Raw genomic sequence first — 25,351 nt, forward strand, 5'->3', positions numbered from 1 at the left:
ATGAGTTCTTTCATGTTTACACAGAACAAAATATCTAAATGCTTTGCCATATTTCTTACAGTCATAGAGCTTCTCTCAAGTGTAAGTTATTTCATGTTTATTTAGAGAACTGAAATGTCTGAAGGCTTTACCACATTTCTTAGGGTCATAGGGATTCTCTCCAGTGTAAGTTCTTTTATGTTCACCTAGAGAATTGGAATGACTAGAGACTTTGCCACATTTCTTAAAGTCATAAGATTTATCTTCAGTGTAAATTCTGTCATGTGTTTCAAGGTAATTAAAACAACTAAAGGCTTTGCAACATTTTTTAAATGTATAAGGTTTCTCTCCTGTATGAGATTTTTTTTATATGTTCAAAGGAAACCTAAATGTCTGAAGGTTTTACCACATTTTTTACATTCATAAGGTTTCTCTCCAGTATGAGTTCTCTCATGTGTTTGAAGGTAACAGAAGCAATTGAAGATGTTACCTCATTTTTGACATTTATAAGGTTTCTCTCTGGAATTAGCTCTTTCATGTCTTCTAAGGGAACTACGTAGACTGAAGGTTTTACCACAGTTTTGATATTCACATAAATTCTCTCCAGTATGAACTCTTTCATGTCTTCTGAGGTAACTGTATAGACTGAAGGCTTTACCATATTTTTTTACAACCATAGGATTTCACTCCAGTATGCGTTCTTTTATGACTTTGCATAGAGGAGGAATGACGGAAGGCTTCACCACATTTCTTATATTTATAGGGTTTCTCTCCAGTATAATTTGTTTTACATTTCTGAAGGGATCTAGAAAGAGTGAATTCCTTACCATCTTAATTAACCACAGACTTTTCGCCACCGTGAACTCTCTTATGTCCTTGAAAATAACTGAGACATCTGAACTCCTCCCCACATTTCCTACATTCACAGTTTCTGTCCCGTATGCGTATTTTTACGATTATGAAGGTAACTGGAATATTCACAGGCTTTATCACATTTCTGATATTTATAAAGTTTTTCTCCACTGTGAGTTCTTTTATGATTTTGAAAAGAACTGCAAAATCTCAAGGCTTTACCACCTTTCTTCCATTCACAGGGGTTTTCTTCAATGTGAATTCCTTTATGTATTTGAAGTAAATAGAGAAACTTAAATGTTTTCCCACATTTCTTACATTTATGAGGTTTCTTTCCAGTGTGTGTTACCATGTGTCTTTAGACATTTATGAGAGACATAATGGTTTTTCCCACATTGTTTACATTTATATCACCTCACTCCACATTCTTCACATTCTTATGGTTTGCATTCAGAATGATATAAGATGTACCTAGTAAGAGATAGGTGATACGTAAAACTTGTCCACACACACAGCATTCACATGAATTTAAATCAGCAGAAATTTTCTTCTTCTGATTAAGATTTGGAATCTGGCTGAAGATTTCTCCATAATGACTAAGTTCTTTACTTTTACAGAGTCTTCATACCTTATTACTTCAGAGATATTTTTCCAGAATTATTCAACATCCTAGACTTCCCATTTGTTTCTATTTTCTGGCTTCCGGGATCTTCTGGCATCCTGCTTAGGGGTCTCCTAGAGCCTGCAGGTCACAGGGCAAAAGAGGCTGTAGCAAAGTGACCTAGGGTTTCCTGGAACAAAGGAGACAGAACAGCAAAGCTGAGCTGGAGCTGGGAAGCCAGACCACAGAGACTAGAGCCTTGCCAGATGGTGGAAGCCACCCTGCATTGTTGTTTTTTCATTGTTGTACCTTCTTCATAACAAAACATTCACATTTATTTAAAAAATGAAAAAAAATCCCTCTAGAATGATTTTTTTAAATTTTACATTTTCACAAACAACCATGGATACCACCCGTTTCATTGCTCATCTAGTGTATGTGAAAATTGTATCTCTTCAATTTTTCTGGCAATTTTTCATTTACTCATTGCAGTGCTTTCCCTGTTTAAAATCCTTTTTTGAATTGTTGCACATATGTCTTATCATACTTCATGTGATTTTTCATATTTAATTGGGAAAGAATCCTTAGATATTTAGTCTCATAATATATCTTATAATAGATATAAAACTTACGCTAATCATATATGTAATGATTTTTGGTTTTAGTTGGAGTTTTCAAAGTTTTATAATTATATCTATTCCCCATAGTATCAATACTTAGTAATGGTCTTGAAATGCATGCACACTTTGTTAATTTTGTCTTCCACTCACTGGATGTATAAAAATTTTACTATTTTATTATACATAAATTACTAATTCAGTGGAATTTAAAAATGGTTTGCTTCATAATTTAATATCAAATCCAGAAAGCTTAAATGCTTTACTGAAATAGCAATAAGAGATACAGTAATATAATAAGCCATATGCCCTGGAATCTATCAGACTTGCTAACCTACCACTTGCCCTTAGAACCAAATTATTCTAAATATTAGTTATTTTATCTCAAATAACATCAAATTTTCCAATTGCTTACATGAATTCCATATGAATTAAAATTATGTATAGTGCATACCTGAAAAAAATAATCATTTCTTATTATATGTGACTGAATAAAATACAATATAGATAAATAATTTTCCTGAACCTTGAATCACAGCTTATATGTACAACAGTAATCAATAGCCTTTAAATTAAATTTTGTCTTTTCTATCAGTTTTAGAAATGAGTATGTTTATAAATCATGTAAAAATATTTTCTGAAAAAATATTTCCTACTTATCTTGATTTTTGAATAATATTGATAAAAAATGTATAACCTTTTAAATTTACAAAACATTGTGTACCATAACACTGAGAAATTGATATACCATTTCTTACATGTACATTATAAAATTATAATTTTGAGAAGTTGGTCAAATGCATTGCAAAACGCATTTCAAAGTTATGGCATCCCATTTTTGATGTAACTTTAAAGAAGATATCAAGTTGTGACAAAAAAAAAATTCTTGAAAGTTCTTCATTAAACTGGCCCTTTGAGGTCATTTATATTTCCAGTTTATAAAATAGGGTTATCTTTTATATAGAAAGTCTGATCACACCTCCTGCAAGGTTATCCTAATTAGAACCTGAAAGAAAGTGGTTTTAAAATGCCAAATGTGCCTATAATCTTGATCTGGGTTACTAGCCCATTATTTCCTGTCTAGTTGTTAGAGTTCACAGTATATTTAATTCTATGTTGTAAAAAGCGTTTTTACACTGCATTAGAGGAATGGAGGATACATCAATACAAATCTTCAGAAAATAACTAAACTATAAATTTGGTAACAAATACCTTACATTGTAAATTATGTCATGAAACATGACATTAACCTATTACAAATAAATGCCAACTATCTGTGAAATAATGAAGAAGTATATTACATATCTTAGAAAGTATTTGTAAAATTAATGGAAAAATAACCATAAAGTATATAGTATAGTAAATGTTCTTTAAAATTTCTTCATAGTATCAACATTAATTTTTATATTTAGGTCAATGAATTATGGGTGCAATATAGGATACTTAATAGTATTTTTCTTTCATATAATAAGTCTTAAGATAGGTATTTTCATGTGATGCATTAATTCATGGTAACCGTATAGAATAGGGGTTCTTTCTGTTTTACAAATTAACAAAAATCATCAGGGAGTTATCTTTGGCAAATAGATAATAGCAAGTAATAATAACATTACTCACCTGTATGAGAATGTTGATTTTAATACTCTGTCGTGTTTTCCAATTCTAGACAGCTATATGTAATAATATTGAAAAATCCTTTATCTGAGGAACTTATGAAAAGAAATAAAATTTAAATTTATAAAAATTGATCTCAAATGCAGAATGAAAACTCTGTGATTATAACTTTATCTAGCCTAATTCTTATATAACCAATTATAAATCATTCACAATGACTTCCAAGTCAAAACATCAGAATAGCAATAGGATATAATAAGAATATTTACAGTTGATTTTATTGTACTCCTAATTACCAGTTGTATATCATATTACTGATATGATTATATTATGTCATTGAAAAAACAATGGATATTACTGGACCAGTGATCTGTTATTTAAAAATTCTCACATGAAAAATAACCAAAATTTTTTTTATGTTTATAGGGAAATATTTTCTAATTAGTCTTTAAATGTGCATTTTATAGCTGATAATTAAATAACAAAATAACTTGTCAGCAGAAGCACAAATTTTTCCCAGATTACACAGGCATATGCAGACTTTTCAGAAGAATCTACAGATTCTATTTCTATGCTATCATTTTTATTCTTTCAGCTTTATCTGCCTCCAACCCAACATAACTTCTTACCATCATAAAAAACTTGCATTTTCATTTTGAAAACAATATACATTAGAATACTTAGTAATAAAGCAATAACTGAGAATAATTAATTAAGTATAACAGAACTAATTTTGATCAGTTGAATTTTTTCACCTATTCCATTTCTTTCTACTGAATTATTTTGGCTCTCAAGTATTTTTAAAGGAATATTTCTTAACATTTTACTTGGGAGTACTTCATTTTGTAAGAGAAAATATAACCAAATAACAGCCTGTCTATGGAAATGACTTATAAAATATGCTGCATAATTTCTTATGTTAATAAACATAATACACTAAAAGGACATATGTATGAATGCTCAGGTGTAGCATATATCATTTAAATATATCCATGAGGGATAATATTTTAATAACAATTGGGTCCTGAGCATTGGACTTTTTGATTTTACCAATACAGAATAGTTTTACATGTAGTATATAATACTTGCATCACAAGCAACTAATCTATCTTTTCCTTATTTCTAAGAGTGTTTATGAAAAGTAAAACAACCAATCAGAAACATAACACACACTTTGTGATAAATGAGCTTGATGAGAGAGATCAGTGAAAGACAAAACTTTATTCAAAAACAAGAATATATGTTGCAGAGACCCTATGGTGGTTATGCTTAAGGTGCAGAATGGCTAAGAACTTGTACAGGAAGACCCTTGTGGCAGTACATTTATCATATATAAATTGGTTACATGATATAACCAATCATACCATGGAAATATTTGACATTGTATCAGAGGAAGGATTAAAAAGGGGCAGGTAATGGATAGCACTTCTAAAACTGATCACTAAGAAAAGGGTATAAATGGTCTGTTTTTTCTACTAAATATCTGATACAGAATTCATATTTAGAATAATCTAAATCTAGATGACAATGTAGAAATTTTGATAAACTGGTCTCTTCTAATACAAATCACTTTTGTCTCTCCCAACTATAATATATCTCGTTAATATGGAAATTACTCCATGATGATATTAATTGAGTGTTGACTAATGTATTCATTTTTTATGCTTTCTTTTGATTCTATTTTCTGTGCTTTTAAGACCACTAAGCAGTGTATTTGTGAGCATGTGTGTTTTCACTCATATGTAACCGATTACTCTGCTTTCATAGTTACCTTGAACTTATAAAAGCATTGTGTGGCTACCGTTTATTTAGAATTCCAATCAGTAATGTTATATTACTATGCATTTGAACTCATTCTTTTTTATTGATAAAGTCTCTCAGTATATTATTACACTGAGTGCACCTCAAAATAATTATGCTTTCTTCCCAGTATAAATGTAGTTGCCTTTTTCTTTGTATTTACTATCCTTATTTCTCCTCTGTATTATTTGGTTATGTTCGTGTATTTGACCTCTAAGACATGAATAAGGAAAAATGAGCATTGGAATTATATTACGTTGTCGTAAGTCTTCTCGTGTTAATACCAGTAAGATAAATCATGCATCATTCATTGCTGATGACAACTTCATGCACACTGTGGCGGATTCTTGGCACAAATTATTTCTTAATTAACTAAAGAATCTCCCAGGCAGTTCCCACCTGAAGTTCTTGCCCATAAATATGTAAAACATAATAAAATGTATTTTGTTTTGTGACAGTTGGTTATATAACAATAGATGACCATTATACCCATTTTATACTTGCTGACAGCTATCTCTTTGCCAATATTAAAATTCTTACGCTGTCTCAATTATTAGCATATTTTCTTTTTTATTGTCTTCATGACATAAAATTAAAATATTTGCCTCATATTCTAACTTCTTAGAGCCTACATTCCTGTTGTATAACTACAACTATTTTGTCACAGAATTGGGAAAAAAAATCTGGAAAATAAAAATAAACTCAAATACATATGTATTCTTGGAATTGTCTAAACGTTCTGCTTTCGTTCTGTCTCAGGGAAGTTTTTTTTTTATGATGAACATGATCAGTAAGTTCAAGATAGACTTTTATTACTTTTTGGGGGAGAGTTTTTCGCTTTAAATATATTCAATTATGAATTTTTCAGATACTTATGAAACAGGTCAGGATCACTGGTCTTGTCTAAGATATCATCTGAGCTCATCATCTATTAAGCAAGAGAATTAAAGAGGACAGACATAAACGGTGAGGTTGGAGTGAAAGTTTAACAAGCACAAGAAGAAAGCTCTCCACAGCAGAGAGGGGAGCCTGAGTGAGCTACCATTTTTACAGCTGAATTCAAAAGCTTTTATCAGAAGCTTCTCTTGTCAATGTAGCTGTTTGAGTAAATCTGAAAAGCCATCTGCACAAGTCCTTCTTATATAGTTGTGAATATGTCTTTAGGCAAGTACAAAGCACTGCTTCTCTTGTTTATGTAACTGTGTGTTTGTTTTAGGTAAGCTCCCCTCCTTCCTGTGCAAGTTCCCATGGATCCCACCATGTACATGTCTGAAAAGGGGAGGAAACTTTTTTCTGGGAGCCCACCAATTACGCAAAGAACAAAAGGCTTCTGTACTGGACCCTGCCTGCTTAGCAGTGCAGGTGCAGCCTGAGTTTTCCCGAGGCTGCTCTATTGTTGCCTGTAGCTGTGATTTTTCAAGCAGGCTGCTTCTTGGAAGACCAGTCTTAACTATTTATCTAATTGATTTTACCTTTTCTTCTCCCTCACTTATTGGACATGATTAAAAAGAAAACCCTGAGAATTTTGTACTGTTACTTCAGAGCTCCAAAGTTTATTTTCATCTAAGATTAATACATATGTCGGGATTAATATATATTCATATGTATATGTATTCATACTTAAACACATAAGTGCAATACACATATACTCAAGTATACATATGCTCCAAATTGTAAAACTAAAATTTCATGAAGAATGTAAGTGATGCCTCCACGTTTAAAATTAAAAAGTGATGGCTATTATTAATTATGCAGGTAAACAGAAGTGGGGATCATATATACAGTCTAGGTCTAGCACTACGAAAGATCATATATAGAGTAGAGAATAAAATGAGAATGGAAACATAAATATATTGACTTGAGATCATCATAGATAGGAAGATGTATAAAAGTATATAATTAATCAAAAATCACACTTACACACACACACACACACACTCATATAGACGCATATTCTAATGCTGGTAAGTGTCAGCAGCTATATTTTCCTATTGAAATATTTTCCTGAAGATATTTTTAAAGAGCGTTTCACAGAGCACCAAATGAAGGAAGAGATGAATACTGTTGGATTCTTTGAGCTATAACAGAAAGAGCTGATGCTGAAGAACAGATGAAATTAACTAGAAACCTAGCTGTTACCCTTACTCCATATACAATATGGCACAATTTATTACATTTCTTTATATGTATTCTTTCTTCTTTTGGAATTACAATATTTACACTGGGTATATTGAGTAATTAAAAGAATTAAAAATTTGTTAAATTGTCTACTTAATATATATTGATTAAATCTGAATTTATTAGTAATTTCTACCATGTGTCTGCTATGGGCAACAAAACACAGGAAAGGCATGGTTCCTGCCACAAAACAGTGTGGAATTCATGGCTATTGACCATATGAATTAATGTCAGTTTATTCCCAGTCGTAAGTCTTAATGTATTTTAATTAAATCAAACAAGTTATGCAATTAATTCCCATTACAGTTTAAAAAACAAGAACCGAATTTCAAATATTTGTAAAAAGTTGTTGTAGTCAATACCTTCTCCATTTCTTTTTTACATGGTATATCCAGAACCTTCTATTTTCTTAAGGGCCAAAATAATTTTCGAAAATCCAGTGTTCAAAATGTGTATTTTGCATTGTTATTATTTAAGTTTCAAAGTAGGCTCTCATGATGAAGAATGTCTCCTGATTTCTGAATTTCTCCCTGCCAGCTCTGATTTAGCTTATGTGACTCAATTTTATGGCATCTCAATGTGGAGTTGAAATCACTTTCAAAGTCATATGTAACTTATTCTAACAAAATCTGTCATTCATCATCATTTTAAGTCTCTCTTGAGCAAACTGCAATTTGTACTAAGTTGTACAATATGGTTTGGGGATGTGTCATATTGTCTAGAGGAAGCTAAAACCAAGACTGTCAAATTCTTTTCAATTAGGACTTTGTGTAGGATTTCAGTTGCTGTAAAGCCCATAAAATAGAAGCTGGAGTTGACTTGAGATAGATATGAGAATTATTACTTCAGGTTGTATGCCTCATAGACTGTATCTTTCATAGCTTCATTCAATTATATAAACTTTGCATGGAACTGTGATATTCTAAGTTTATTTAATACCATAGGACTTTATCTACAGTAAAAATAGAAAAAAGATAACAGAATTCATAGTTTGATCAGTGACTTCAAAATACATTATATGGATTTTAGGTTATTTAATTTTTCTTTTACTATATTTATGTAAATATAGAATTTTTATTTTTATTCATTATTTTGTTTTACATTATAAACACTACATATATAAGACTGCTGTTTCCAGTTTTTATGAATTAAGACTGCTTTATTCATTAAGATGTGATAGTTCAGAGTAGAACATTATTCACTAATAATTATCAGAAGAACTTAATATATAATGAAAAATATCATATATTTTCAAACAATGAATAGCTTTATAAGGATCAAGAATGAGAAATGTTAAGGACTCAGAGAAGAGGTACTCTTAAAAGATGAGTTAAATAGGTACCTTTTCCTTGGCGTCTTTCTGACAATGTGATTATGCAAGGGACTGAGAATGCACAATTTGTCTCAGTAGAGGGCTTTTACTGAGGAAGGAGATAGGGCCTTCAAAGAGGTGATTCAGTTAAAATGAGGCCAATAAGGCCTATCTCTAACCCAATACGACTGATGTCCTTATAAGAAGAGAGAGAAAGACAAAAAGGCCAGGTGTGCACAGAGCAACCACCATGTCACCATGTGTAGAAGTACCAAGAGGGCAACCATGTGTAAGCCAAGGAGACAGGCCAGGAACAGATTCATTCTCTATATGGCTCTCAGAGGAAACCAACCCTGCCGGCACCTTGACCTTGGGCTTCTAGTCAGCAGAAGTGTAAGAAAATCAGTTTCTGGGGTTTAGGTCACAAATATATACCCAACACACACACACAACACATAAAATACAATAAGATAAAGCTATAACAGATGTTAGAGGAAATTCATAACAAAAGTGCATTTAATAAATAAATTTAATAAATAAATAAATACTCTAAGACTTTTATCTCAAAATCTAGAGCAAGTCCAGCAAATCATATGTAATAAGAGTAGGAAATAAGAAACTATAAATAAGAGACCAGAACAAATAAGATAGGATTATGTATAGTGAAAAATTTAACTAAATCGAAAAATTGATAATCCCTTATCAAGACTAATTTTTAAAAAGTAAACAGAAAAAAAAATCACCAGACTCAGGAATTAGAAAGGAACATTCTAGCAGATCTGCTAAACTAAATAACACAATAATGGCATTATAAACAATTTTATGCCCCAAACCGTGACAACGTAGATATAATAAATTCTTAAAAGCAATAATTGAAACTTATTGAACTTGGAAAGGAATAATAATCCAATAGAAAAAAAAAAAAAGGAAAGAAAACCAAACATAAAACAGAATACAGTACATCTCCAAAAATTTTAGAAAATTAAAATCCTAGTTACAAGTGATTTTTTCACACATGGATAAAAATAACACCAAGAATACATGAACATTTTAGGAGAGAAAAAAAAAAAGTCACTCGACTGTGTTTATGAGACTAGCATTAACTTCACATAAAAGCCAGACAAGGTTGTCATCTCCTTTTCCCCTGGTGACGGCAGTGCAGGGCTGTCGCTTGCCAGGGCATGTCGTGGACGCCAGCAGAGAGGAACATGTTTATAGCAGTGTGGGGGATGAGCAGCTGATGGAGACGCGGTACCAGCAGCTGGAGGGAGGCGGCACAGTGGTCGGCAGCAAGGAAACCCTGGCCAGCCATATAGGAGCGCGTGTCCAGGGCCCTGACCGAGCTGGTCTAGGAGCGGACCCTGTCCCAAGCGCTGGGAGCGCATCAAGCTGGTTCCTTGCCCAGAACTGAATGTTGTGCTCCAGCTGTGGCCTCACTGGTGCTGAATAGTGAGGAAAAGCCACCTTCATAGGTTACGTGTGATTCCTCTGCTTATACAACCCAATACCAGATTTACTTACTTTGACCCATTGCAGTTGTTACAATCGGTGAAAGAACAAGGCGTTGGGAAAAGAAAAGAGCAGTTACACATTTGAACAGTTGGAACAGGTGTTTGGTCAGGAAGGATGGGATGCTCAGTCCTGCCAGCCTGTACCTGTTAACAGCAGTAGCTTGTTTCAGGAGGTGGAGTAGAGATCACTATTAGCGAAGCGAGGTACTTGGAGCTGCACACGGAAGTTGGTTATCCATTGTCCAACCAACCTGTGGGAATTTTGCTCAGTATGTATTGCCTGGAGGTATTCCTACGAGCCCAGGCCTTTATGCTATTGACTATGAAGAATGTATTGAGAGGCCCCTCTCACCACACATGGAGCAGTGTTCCCTGGACCCGGAAAAAGAGGGCCGAGTTTGACCTGGAAACCCTTTCAGCGCAACCTCATTACAGGTGAAAATAGAAACCACCCTAATTATCTTTCGTTACTTCAGAATTGCTGAGGTCAGTACTCTGCAGCAGTGCTTATTTTTATATTTCCAAGTGAATACCAAAACCTTCAGCAAATATTGGGTTGGTGTTAATGAGATTTTCTCTAGAACTGTATTAGGGATCCTGGAGTTTCCCCCAAATTCATCTATATCAAATTTGTGGAAGTAGAGAGAGATTTGTTAAATCACAGGGTTTTACTCCTGGGTCTAAAATGTTACCAAATCTTGCTAATTCTTAGACACTGACATCAATCAAAGCCTCATCTGCAGACCTGGGAGAAGGCAATAATCAAAATGAACTGCTTTTGTGCAGCAGGGGGCCAGAAATTAAAACTATTCAATTCCTCTAGGCCTAAGCACTATTTCAGAAGAGGTCGGTATGTGAGATTTTAAGGTCTGATTTTGAGGGATAAAATTAATTCAGTTTTTCTGTAAGTTAAACATTGATATCAAAAGCGTGCTAATGCAAGGCCAACATCTGGGACCCTGTGCCAAAAAAAAAATAGGGTTTTCTTGGAGTATTAATATGCTCTTTAATAAAAAATTATAAATGCCTTTCAAAAATTTTACCTTATGGTCAAACTAATTAAAATTAAATCACTTTGTTTATGAAGTTTTATTAAAATTAACCTTAACATTAATAATATGACTTACAAAGGTAAAATTTTGTAAACAAAAATTTTTATATAATATTAATAAAAATAATTTTGAAAATTCTATTTACCTTTTAAATAAATTGCAAAATCAAAGGAAGAGGAAAGTGACAGATTTAGTTGACTTTTTTTTTTTTTTTTTTTTTTTTGAGATAGTCTCACCCTGTCACCCAGGCTGGAGTGCAATGGCACAATCTGGGCTCACTGCAACCTCTGCCTTCCAGGTTCCAATGATTCTCCTGCCTCAGCCTCCCGAGTAGCTGGGATTGTAGGCACCAGCCACCACACCCAGCTAATTTTTGTATCTTTAGTAGAAATAGGGTTTCACTATGTTGGCCAGGCTGGTCTTGAACTCTTGACCTTGTGATCTGCCCATCTCAACCTCCCAAAGTGCTGGGATTACAGGTGTGAGCCACCATGCCTGGAACATGCTGTCTTTACTAAGACATATTGTTTGAGAAACAGTATTTTATCAGACAGAAAGATTTTCATTTTAAAAAAATATTTAAATTATCATTTTGATCAAATGAAAGACTATTTTATAGTGATCTGTGATCCAATTTTGTGATATCAAGTGTGATATTTGAAAAACATTGACAAACTTTCCAAAAGCAAACTTTCAAGTTCTAATTTTAGTATTTTTTCCTGAACATAATTTTTTTTGGATATTGGGTCCCCTGAAGTCCAAGAGAGACATATTAGGCTTATTTAATATTAAAAAAATTGTCAAACGTAACATGTTAAAATGTATTTGTTATATTTACATAAATGTTAATATATATTCCAAAATAATATGAGATTTCTAAAATTCTAACATGTCTTATATATGCTGGCAGTAATGATTATAATTTTATTAAATAACTATATGCCTAAGAATAACCAAATTTCCTTTTCAGCTGTTTCTTTAACTATGACTGTGCTAAGACTTCTGTCAGTGAAAATCTGTTTACTTTTATAACAAGACACAGATAGAAGAACTGTTTATTTTCTAGGACTTTGGCTGAAATGGCATATTTTCAGGTATAAGAATACTGCTTTGAAAAATTAAGATTTATTTTATAGAGCCAATGAAAATGCCTAAGGAGGAATAGCCTTGTATCTTGTCTATGCAGTCCATTTGTGAAGATCCTGGCCTGTGATAAGTAGTCATTATCACTTTCCGACAGGCCCAGGAGCCTCAAGTTGTTTCAAGGCCTCAAGTGAAAAGAAGTTCATGTAATTCATGTAGATAATCTATAGGTGCTGATGGATCCTTGGCTGGGCTCCAGAGGCCTTTAGAAGTCCAGTCTGAAATTCCTTGTGAGAGGTTTCATCAAAGCCAATTTAGAAGAGCCTGTATGGACATTGGTTCCTGCTATACTTTGTGTAAGCCATTAGGCCTGGTATAGTGAGACTGAAGCCTATTTTACACTTAGGTTAGTCCTGCTACAATTTGTCCTTGAGAAAAGTGAGGGACTAGAAAAAAATTGTGTTTCAGAAAAGAAACTATGATAGCAAATTAATCTTTAATTCTTGGGTGGTCAAGTGGTCATTCATGGTATGCAGTTGCCCAAAACACCCCTCCTCACCGTAAAACAGCCAAAAAAAAAAAAAAAAAATTAATGACCACATTCCCATGATTGAGTAATTAGTAATTAGAAAGTGGAAGGACTGAAACCAGCCGAGTTGTCTCATATAACTAGTGTTCATAGTTTCTTCTAAAGAAACATAGAAACTAACTCTGTCAGTCTTAAAATTTGAGAAAGTTACCTTTGTATTATCTGAATTTCTACCTCAGGAAACCAACCAACAGCCCTTGCAGGCAGTATCAAGGAACTAAAACTCACCCGATCACTGCTTCTGGACAATGAGATGCCAAACTTCTTACCCATCATGATTGCCTGACCAACTACCTGCTTCCTATTCACCAATTCCTCTCCTTACCCCTCTCTACTTCTTGTTATCCTACACATGGTAACATTTCTTTCATGCTGAATAAAGCCCTAATTTTAGTGGATTGAGGGATGAATTTGATGCTAATCTCCCATCTCACTGGCTGTTACACACAAATTAAGTCTTCTTCCCTGATGATACTCATTGTTAAACAGCGAATGACTTTCTGTGCAGCAAGCAACAGGATGTAGGCCAAACTCCTGGTTTATCAGTAACAGTTTCCATGTTCTGGAAGGAGGAAGAATAGGGAGACAGTGTTTAGTGGGTATAGAATTTCACTTGCAGAAGATGAAACATTTCTGAAGATGTTGGTAATGGTTGCATACCTCTAAATGATATACTTAATGTCACTGATTTATACAATTGTAAATGGTTAAAAGTGTTAATTTATATTATATTCAGCCAGATATACACAATGACTTTGCTTTGCTCTGCAATTAGGTTGCAAACTCCTTTGGACATTCAACAGTCATACATTATCTGGTCCCTGCCTACTTCTCTAAGCTAACTTCACAATTCTGTGTTTCTTTCTTTTTTTATTTGATTCTCTTTGTTTTTCATCCTGTGGGATTTCTTTGTCTCATGGTCTTAAAACTGCAACTTGTTATCCTCTCAAGCCCCATTTACCTGGGTATTCTTTTAGTTGACTAATTATCAACTTTTTAGCTTCAGCTATAATATCATTTATACAGGCCGACCATGCTGATTAACAACCTCTCACATTTTCATGCACAGACCACTCTCCCACCTCTCTTTGTCACACATACACAAACACACACACATACACACACACACCCCCAGTATATGTGTCTACTGCAGTATATATCCCAGTATATATCCACTACAGTGTTTATCACAATACAAACCAGTATTCATTTATTTGCCTTTTTCTGATTTTTTTTTTCTTTCTTCATTTGAATATAGTAGCATTGAGCCCTGGAACATTGTTTCTCTCATTTAATGCAATATACTTACACTTAAAACTAGGCTGTCACCTAAGTATATTTCAAAACATGTATGTTAAGTTACTAACATCATTTGCTACAGGTTTTTATTATATGTCATATTCACATCAGTTTGTTTAGCAGTCTTTACCATGTTCATTTCTCTGTTCTTCAAACAGAAAGATAATTAACTCATGTTTTAAATGGAACAAATTTGGCAATTCTGATATCAGAATTATGATCACAACTAATGTGCCTCAGGGATCATGTGCATTTTGTACATCTATGCTTATATAGATGAAGACCACAGTAAGGATTAAACAGTGGAGAATTAAAGAGTAAATAATTTCTGTGAAGGTATTTCTTGCTATTACAAATACTCTGCTCACCAAATAAAACAGGTCTATATATATATATATGTATAATAAAATGTATTATATATATCTATAATATATATGTGGCAAATATATATATATATGTATATGTGTGGCAAAAATGGCAATGGAAAAATAAATACATTTCAAAATGTTTTCAAGCATGTCAACAAAATTTATTTTAAATACATAATATACGGAAAATACATTAAAACATGATTTTTGTAATACATGGCATTTGCCAAACTTTTTATTAATATTACCAACATAATAACTACTAAGATATCAAATATAAAAATAAAAATGATTACAGCAACTTATTTTATTTACAAAAACAGCGCTTGGATATTGTCAAGTATGTTGTCATTTTTAAAAAATATTGTTATATGACAGCTATCTTATGAGTGAATTTTTAATGAATCAATTAGTAAACAATGTTAAATTATTTGAGAAGTGGGCCATTTCTTCATCTTAGAAAGTTCTCCATCATTTTTCTGTAATACATCTCAACTCATTTTTGTTCTAAAAATATTTCAAAAGAAATACAATTTTGCCTGTTTACTATATTACTGAAGTTTATGAAGTTTCTTCTAACTGCTTGTGATTAATCAGACTCCATTAAATGCTAAAAACGTAATTTTAACACTATGTCATTTCCTTTATAGTTATTCAGTATTATAATGTCACTTTAAGAAAATGTCTTCTGATTTTGCTTCTTGCAGGGAAAGAAACTTCATAATTCCTTCTTATTGATCTATGTAAGATTTATAAAGCAGCTGTCTATCATGTCTGGCAGATCAGATAAAGGCCTAAATATCTTTTCTGCTGATATATTAAAGACTCAAAGAGTGGTGAAGATTCATTGAGATTCTAATGAATTCAGAGATTTTTTAAAAGAATAATGCAAACTCATAACTAATAAGACTTGTGAACATTTATGTCTTGAATTTTAAAAAGCATAATATTTTAAAAATGGATAGCATAGTAAAAAAATAGTTTCTATCTTTAGTGCATCCCTCAGTAAACATGAAGATATGTTAAAAAATAAGAATATGAAATGAAGATTTCACAATAAATATTACATTTAGAAATCCATATACATTCACACATATTTATGTATATACATTACCTTAAAATCACATTATGAGATGTCATAGCTGGTATTTTATAATTTACAAATGTAGGCTGTTGACCATCAATCAGATGGCTCAAACTCACACAAAACAAATAATTATGGTTTGCAAAGCGACATTAAGGAAAGTTTTGGAGAGAGCAGTTGGCTTCTATGTGATAATAAGGTTTTTGCTATCCAGGTTGCCTCAAGGCTATTGAAATTGCATTCATGAAATCACTAAGAGTTTGGAGCATATGCTTTGCCTTTGGAGAACATCACAGAATGTCCTCTCTAAGGCAATAGTTGCTTTGAGTGCAATCTGCCCTCTTGAGGGTTTGGGGACATAGTTGACCCATAAGGGATAGAGAGTCAGCTCAGGGCCGTTTGAAAGTGAGTCTAAGAGAACCACAGGGAAAGGCAAGATACTTCAACAGTGTGAGTCTGTAAGTAGGGGATTATGGTAATGCCAGGAATGGGTGAACATTCACTGATCACATCACAGGAATTGTGATGGGAGAAGAGACAGCATAAAAATCTCTGAAGAGTATCTCAAAAAGTTCATGAAAGTGTCAGCTTTGTATAGCTGCCAGTGCAGAGATTATAGAGCATCTAGTTTACATCACCATCTATCACATACAAAGAAAGAATATTCCTGCTCCCCTATTCAGCTCTTCTTCCACCATTAACACTAGCTGTGTAGCAAAATAATACATGTTAATTGTATTAAGTGTATCTACTCATGTTAAGTGGCAAGCCCTATTCTTGATTTAGGAATTAAAAGTTTCCAGTCAAAAGTGTTAATTCATATTTCAATCCCAAATCCAAAAATAATACTCTTTCTGGATTATCAGGCCACTTGTATAGAATGACAGAAAAAATTATCATCTGTTGCCTCTCTACAGCTCCTAGCTGCAGTTTGATCTACTTTCTGAGCAAGCCTAGCTAAAGGTGAATCCGAGAGAATTCTACAGCTAAGCATCTTTGGCAGCTGATAGTCTGAAATCTGAGGAGTTGAATGTGCAGATTGTGAATAAGGGATTTGAGAAGGACATAAAAGAGCCCACCATACAAGTCTTTCTAAAACTTAAGCTTGCATTAGAATCCCCTCACGGGTGATTGACAACATGGATTGCAGGACCTCAGAGAATGTAATTTAGTAAACTGAAGCTGGGGCAGGTAAATTTGCAATTCCAAGCAATGCAGATGCAATTCCAAGTAATGCAGTCTCGGTACTACATTACAATTGCTACGCACAGGGAGTCATAGATAAGAAATTCACTCAAATTTTCATGAGAAATGAGTTATATAGACAAGAATCAAATCAAGCTCTCTAACCCAATCCCGCACTTAATGCTCTATACCTAATTACTTGCCAATAATGTCACTTAAGTATATAGTAGATTATAAATAAAGTAGATATTAGATTAAAAATTCTGTTATATGCTGGAGGTTTTAATTATACATATATTTATATATAAAATTTCATCATAAATTAAATTTTGATAAACTTTTTGCACATATAAAATTTTGTGACAAAAACTGTACAACTGTGTAATTCTAGGAGTAATTTTGTTATTACATCTTACATCTGATAAACATTTTGAAGAAAACTGTAAATAATCTTTTCAAATCTACATAATACATTGTATTGTTGACCATCAACTTTGGAAGGTGTTTTATTATGATTTATTCACTAGCATTTTAATGCTTTTTCCATATATCTGTGTGTGTGTGTGTGTGTGTGTGTGTGTGTGTGTGTGTGTATTTGACAATTTCTTCATTTTAACTCACAAGACTTTGTATTCTGGAAATTGATTTTTTTCTGAAGAGTGATAAACCCACACACATTAGTCATATATGTGTATCTGCAATAGTGTATATGAAGAGAGAAGCATTCGTTAATTCAGGATAACTCAGTTGAAAATAAAGGTTACAAAAGCAAAATTTTTAGAGGTTAGATCTAGAAAAGAAGCGTGTGCCTTGCCAAATCACATTGAACAAATTAACTTTTTACCTTTTCTTGCTGAGAATTTTGACTTGATGGAGAGAATATAAATATAGTATTCCATGATTAGAATAGAAATATTTGGAAAAATTCACATACATTGTGGAATCTTGATCCTTCAGATGCTAAGCAACAATCATTTATTAACCCATGAATTATGGTCTTTCTAAGTTTTGTAATTGCTTTCATTTTATTTACTAGGCTATTTATGAGTTTTATTTCATTAAATATAATGCATAAAATATGAATTTGACAAAAGCCATTAAATTTTGGGGAGTGTTTTATCATCAATAGCCAAAAAACCTGGAAAAATGAAACACTTAATGAGAGGAAATAGGGCAGATTTGCTCATCTGCCTACCAAACTGCCTACAGATAACACCAAATTTCAGGAGTTGAATTAGTCCATTTTTATGCTGCTTATAAAGACATACCTGAGACTGAGTAATTTACAAATAAGGAGAGGTTTAATGGACTCACAGTTTCATGTGGCTGGGGAGACCTCTCAATCATGGCAAAAGAATAAAGGCATGTCTTACATAGTGGCAAGCAAGAGAGAATTAGAGCCAAGTGAAAAGGGAAATGCCTTATAAAACCATCAGATCTTGTGAGACTTATTCACTACCACAAGAACAGTTTGGAGGAAACTATCCCCATGAATCAATAACCTCTCACCAGGTCCTTCCCACAACACATAGGATTTATGGGCCCTATAATTCAAGATGAGATTTGCGTGGGGACACAGCCAAACCATTTCAGCAGTTAAGCATAGTTAAACTACAGGAAAAAAAATGACCCTAATATATAATAACAGCATTAAGCTTGGGTAACCAATGCCAAACTCAGGTGGTGACCCTATGACAATTAAGTGACAAATTCTTCCAGGATCTGAACAGTAGGTAGACATATTTGCTCAGGGTACTCAAAGCTTCTGCTGGAAAAAATAAAGTTATTTAAAATAACATATTTTTGATGATTAATTTTATTAGTTTTATGATATATCTAATAATTCAGATCCAAATTAATGCAAGCCCTCACTATCATCTCACTTTTATTTTAGAATATTAGATACTAAAATACAATAGAGTCAGAGATTCAAAGTTCTGAGGTAATTGTAAGACTAAAAACATCATTTCAAGTCAGAACAACTTTTAAATATGAAGATGAGAAAGAGGAAGGCATTCCCTGACACCCAGGAACTGGTGTGACACTTAGAACTAGGCTTTGGTTATATTAGAAGCTACCCTGGAACTCATATCTAGGCCTAATTTTTGTCCTTGGAACGTAATTTAACATAGCCATATTACCTAACCAAAGCCTACACATGTACCTTATGCATACACTTCAGAAGATAAGCATGCTGGTTCAAGTTAGAAATAGTAGACTTCTCAATAAGTTCTCTAGTTTTAGCTGAACTGATCATGCACTTAGCAAACATAAATATAGTTTCCTTAATTTTACTATATAGAAAATAGAAATCAAATGATTATGATTTAAAAAATCAAAGAAATGGAAACAGGGAAAGTTTTATAGAAGGTAGGGCCCATAATAAGCAAGATAAAAATTATCATAGTATTTTCATTCCCTTTGGAGGTGTGAATACACATTTCTTCTTTTATAAGATTCAACATAGTACTTACTGAGTTAGTGTATAGGGATTTATATTATGTATATATATATCATATGCTATATATACAGAGAGAGAGAATGAAAGATTCAATTGAATTGACATAAAGGGGCAAACTCTCTCATATATAGTATTTTGTCAAATAAAAATAAATATTATTTGATTTTAAATAAAAATATTCATGATTCTAAATAGTCCATTCTAGACCTTTTGAGCCATTCTTGGCAAATATTTATGTGCAATTTTCCATACATAAAGGTAAACTAAAAGGAAAATGTTATTGTATTTGTTGATAACTTTATTTCTTTCTTTATTTATTATTTTTCTTTTTTTGAGACGGCGTTTTGCTCTTGTTACCCAGGCTGGAGGCGCGATCTCAGCTCACGGCAACCTCCGCCTCCTGGGTTCAAGGAATTCTTCTGTCTCAGCTTCCCTAGTAGCTGGGACTGCAGGTACGCGCCACCATGCCCAGCTAATTTTTGTATTTTTAGTAGAGATGGGGTTTCACCATGTTGACCAGGATGGTCTCGATCTCTTGACCACGTGATCCACCCGCCTCAGCCTCCCAAAGTGCTGGGATTATAGGCGTGAGCCACCGCACCCGGCCTAGGAAAATTTATAAAGAAATGATATTGACAGTTTTTATCAGTAGCGCCTCTAGAGCAAATGTGCTGTCTGCTATGGAATGACCGTTTTGTCCATATGCAAACCGTGAGTGCAGTTTCTGATTCCATGAAAACTAACTGGGCTTCTCAGAAATAAGAAAAATGCCCTATACAGGGTTTCTTTTTGGAATTCTTTCTTTTATTCTTAGTCTGCCGCAATGGACTCTGATTCACATCATTTGTTGCTTGTTAAGGGGCATATTGTGTCAATACCTGTGTAGCAGAATCGTTATGCATGTTTCTTTTCCAGCTTTCAGAGTTCTCTTGTATTCCTTTGCTGGCAGCTCCTTCCTGAACCTCAAAGATAGTAACCACGGGTCAAATCTTTCTCACACCACATCACCTTTACAGACTCTCTTCTTCTGATTCCTTCTTCTACTTGTAAACCTTCTGATTTTTTGGCCCCCAAATCAGAATGTTATCTCTTTGTCTTCAGCCAGCTGTTAGAAACCTTGATTCTGTCTAAAATCTTAATTCCCCTTTGCCATGAAAGCTAACATATTCACAGGTTTTTCAAACTAGGACACGGACATCTTTTGAATGGGAAGCATTATTCTACCTACTAAAACAGGAATTACTGATGATCCAGATTCCAATATGCTTTTCCTTAGTGCTGAGTTTTCACCAGCCTGATTAAGTGTATTACAAGTTAGTAACTTTTTAAATGCCTGAGAACATCTCTTGAAGGTTTTAACTACTCTGCTACCCCTCTATGTTTCCTGTGCTCAAGACGTGCTGGAACCACAGTAGTTTCACCGTCTCTTCTTGGCTGCTTTTCTCACTGAAATGGAAGCCAACTGCATATCATCATTGTGATTCACAGAATAATGAACAAAATAATGGGCCTCAAAAATGTCCACATCCTAATCCTCAGGAATCTGTGAGCCTGTTACCTTCAGTGAAAAATGAGCTGTGGAGATATGATTAAACATCTTGAGATGGAAATATTATTCTGGATTACCCAGGTGGGCCCAGTGCAATCATAAGGGTCCTTATAAGGCAGAGCCTGGAGTGTCAGAGTCAGAGAGAAAATGTGGCAATGAAAGCAGAGGTGACAGATGATCGATAGAGATGATTGATAGATTAGATAGATAGATACATAATAGATGATAGATTAAATAGATAGATACATAATAGATGATAGATTAGATAGATAGAAAGATAAAGATGATAGGATAGGTAGATGATAGAGATGATAGATCATCATTTAGATATGAATGATAGGGTTCGTGCACTCTCTCTGTATATATTCATGTATATGCATATGTATCTTTCATGCATATATATATTTTTTTCATGAAAGTGCTATGCTGCTGTCTTTGAATATGGAGTAAAAGGAGAGAAGCCAAGGAAGGCAGATGGCCTCTAGATGTGCAAGGCCAGGAAATGGATTCTGCCCTAGAGCCTCCAAAAGTAATACACTTTTGCCAACCCACTTTAGAATTCCAACTTCCAGAACTATAAGATAATAATTTTGTGCTATTATAACCCACTTAATTTGGAGTAGTTTCTTATAGCCTCAATAGGAAACAAATTCACCCACCCACTACATTTTAGGGTTTCTGTAAATGATCTAAGTGAAAATGAAGCCTGGAGCAAGGAGGGCCACTGCCTGGCATGACTAGTTCTACGTTGCTTTACCAGGATTTCTAAATGTCATTATCCTTGAGTCAATGTCCCAAGAATCAAAAACTCTAATTTAGTATGAATTTTAGTAAACTTTCACCCACATTCAAGTACAAATTTAATAAATGTATCCCGAATATTAGAGACTTTCAATTTTGCCAAAAACTTGTTTTAAAAGACACCAGGATTCAGCTAGAATCATAGTAGCCTTGTTGGGTTTGAATCCAAATGGCCTCAGAGGTTATTGTCTTTAAGCTATTCATTTGGCAATTTAGCTTTCGGCAGTCAGGTGCCTGCCATTGCTGCAACATTTTCTAAAATAAGCAGAGACATTTGTCCTGGCTAAAATAGAAATTTCTCTTTTTCTTGGGAGAAGTATGCATGAAAACAAAACAAAAACCAACCAAATGAACAAACCTATCGTCTCTCACTTATGGCAGGCTACCACTTTTATTTTACATAAAACCTACTTCCTGAGATCTTCTCCCTGAGATGCTAACACCTTAACAGTCCTCCCCAAGACTTACTGCGTCTGGGACTAAATGGAATCCCTCTCCTGACATTTTATGTTTTTCATGGCACTTATTTCTGTTGTGTTTTGTTTGAGGCTGTTCAAGTCTGATAAAGACATTTAAAATTCTCTCTCTTGCTTATCCTTTCTCTTATTCTTAGTCCCAATAGGGATTATAATATAATGCCACAGCGTAACTGGCTAGATTTATAAGCTCTTACCTTCCTTTTTACTGGAAATCCGTCCAGTGTTTGAAAATCATTGTGAAATTACTTTTCCAAAGTGGGCTCTTTACCATCCATTGGAATTCAACAATAAGCAGTGCTTTGGAATTCCACACTCATCTCAGCAAACCATTTCCAACAGCTTCATAACCATCTGTCAAAATGAGCTCACTGCAATTCCAGGCGTTTTAAGTGGTCTATTATGCAGATACTCCTTGGCCTGAAATCTTAGCAAGCCCAGATATAGTTTCTACATTAAATGGGTACAAATCAGAGTTTACAAACTGTGGAATGTGAAATGGATTGCTTATTTTTTTTTTAATTTTTAAAATTTCTGTTACTCAATTTTATCTTGGATCTAAAGCAAACACTTTTGCAAGTTGATGGCAAATTCAAACAGTATTTCTAGAGGCTGCCTCTGCCTGGATTGAGTCTTGGTTAATAAACTGAAATGGAACCTGAATCCTTCTCCAAAAATGTTCTTCATCTCTCTAAAAGTTGAGTTTTCATATCAAAATAAAATGGCTTAACAAAATCTTGATATATGAAATCTGTAATATTTCTCAACATTCCCTATTAAAACTTTCATCCTTAATTGGTTGTTTCTGGTAAGGAAACAGCTTACACATAAACCTAGCATTACGTTCCTTGAACACTTTGGCACTTAAAATTTTACTTAAAGTTATCTGTTTTGGATGACAAAGTTAATTTTATACATTAATAAGATTAAGAGTTGTTACTATTTAATTTATATACTACATCAACAAAATATTCTCCTTCTGCTCTTCATGTTTTAGTCCATTTATGTTGTTTGTGATGGAATACCTGAAACTGGGTAATGTATAAAGCAAATGAATTTATTTCCTTCAGTTATGAAGGCTGAGAAGTCAGTCCAAGGTTCAGGGGCCTCATGGAGTGAGAAGCTACTTGGTGGTGGGGGCTTGGCAGAGTCCCAAGTCAGTGCAGAGCACCATGTGATGGCACAGCTGAGCAAGCTGACTCGGGTTTCTCTTCCTCTTTCTGTAAAGCCACCAGTCCCATTCCTGTGATGCCCCATTAATTGAGGATTCCATTACTCTAATAACTCAGAAATTTATTAATCTGTTCATGAGGACAGAGCCTTCATGACTCAATCAGCTCTTAAAAACTCCATCTCTCATTAATGCTATATTGGGGATCAAATTGCAATTTTAGCTTCAGAAGAGACAAATATTCAAACCATAGCACCTTACAGTGATCAAATAAACTGAAAAATTATGGCATGTAATACATACCTTGTTTCATTTTTATCTTTTTCTCTACTACAAAATGTCTCCTAGGCTTCACCTTTCTGCTTCCACTTGTGATGTGAATGAATGCCTTTCAGGCTGATGATCTAAATCAAAAATCACGTTGACTTTAAAGTATATGTAAAGCCTGTAGTTCTCACTCTGCCTTTTCTCTCCATTCCTTTTCAGTGGTTCTACTGCCCAAAATAAAATTTTGCCTTAGGCTCTGCTTTGCAGGAACCAAGGCCAAGATGCAGAGTTTTGAAGTTAATTTCCCAATGTGTTACATTTTAAAAAAAGAAAAAAAATACCATCCCATGGCATGTAATAATGTCCAAATTTAATTACCTTATTAGTCCTTACTTTGAGAATTATAAGACTTTAATGTGTTTCCACCCCACTTCCCCACCTAAAAAGAAGTCTCCCTGCTATTACTGAATGTCACTAGTAGGGGGATGTGTGAGGATGTGTTTGGTCTGCTGTTCCTCCAGTGTCGCAAGTACTGCGCTTTTCTCTTAGTGTCATTTTCCTGGTCCTTTGATTGAAACTATTAATATATCAGATACAGCTTCTCTGATCCATTTATGTGAAAAAACACCCTTCAGAAGGTTCTCTCTAGTTTCTCCCTCTACCACTGTTTTAAATTTTTGTGTATGAGATATCCTACATATTCTGTATGGATAGAACCTCTAAATAATATGTCTTTAACAAGATTAAAGAACATATCTGCCTTGCATTTACAAATGAAATCTAGTCCAGATTGGGAGGACAGATTCAAGACAGCTTGAAGACAGCTCAAGTCCTCCGAAGGCAGGGCCCTTCTGTTTCCATGTTCTTCTACCCTCATTCTCACCATTAATGCCATCATCTCAGAGCTAAAGTTGGCTGCGTGAGTTTCACTCTTCGGAAACCATTCCAACCAGCAGAAATGGGGAAGGCCTGAAGAAGGGAACAGTAGTTTTAATTTTTCTATAGTAAATATTAACTTGTCTTCTACTCTCCATGTGACTTTCGTGGATTCTGTACTTTCTGGAAAGCCTATTGTCTACCTTTGGGGCTCTGGTCTGAGAGGAGAAGAATGAGAGCATGACACTCACATCAGAATCTAAGTTTTCTGTTTCCCTTCTCATTCTCTCCTTGGTCAGAATTTTCTTCCCCATATCTTGTCTGGTATAGAAAAAGGGCAGCAGAAGAAGGGTGGAAGCTTAGAGAGGTGTTGAAAAAAGAAAAGAAAACTACATACATATGTACATGTAAAAAAAACTACATATATATGTACACACAAAATAATTGTATCAATATCTTATATTTTCCCAAAATCTGTGGTTCCAGTGTAGGATCAATTAATTTTTCTAAGGAATAATTGCCATGTGTATATATATATATGAATAATCCTATATATATATATAATTCAGCAATTGCTATATATATATGAATAATCATATCTATATGAATAATCATATATATACACA

At 33.8% G+C, this 25,351-nt stretch overlaps 1 pseudogene; it reads left to right on the forward strand.

The window, feature by feature from the left end:
• Positions 1–10,040: 10,040 nt before the first annotated feature.
• Positions 10,041–11,183, forward strand: LOC135276370 (myb/SANT-like DNA-binding domain-containing protein 2; annotated as a pseudogene).
• The last annotated feature ends 14,168 nt before the right edge of the window (positions 11,184–25,351 follow it).

The sequence above is a fragment of the Aotus nancymaae genome, unplaced genomic scaffold, assembly GCF_030222135.1.
Source record: "Aotus nancymaae isolate 86718 unplaced genomic scaffold, 86718_ANA_hifiasm-v0.15.2.pri h1tg000022l_1, whole genome shotgun sequence".
Classification (NCBI taxonomy): Eukaryota; Metazoa; Chordata; class Mammalia; order Primates; family Aotidae; genus Aotus; species Aotus nancymaae.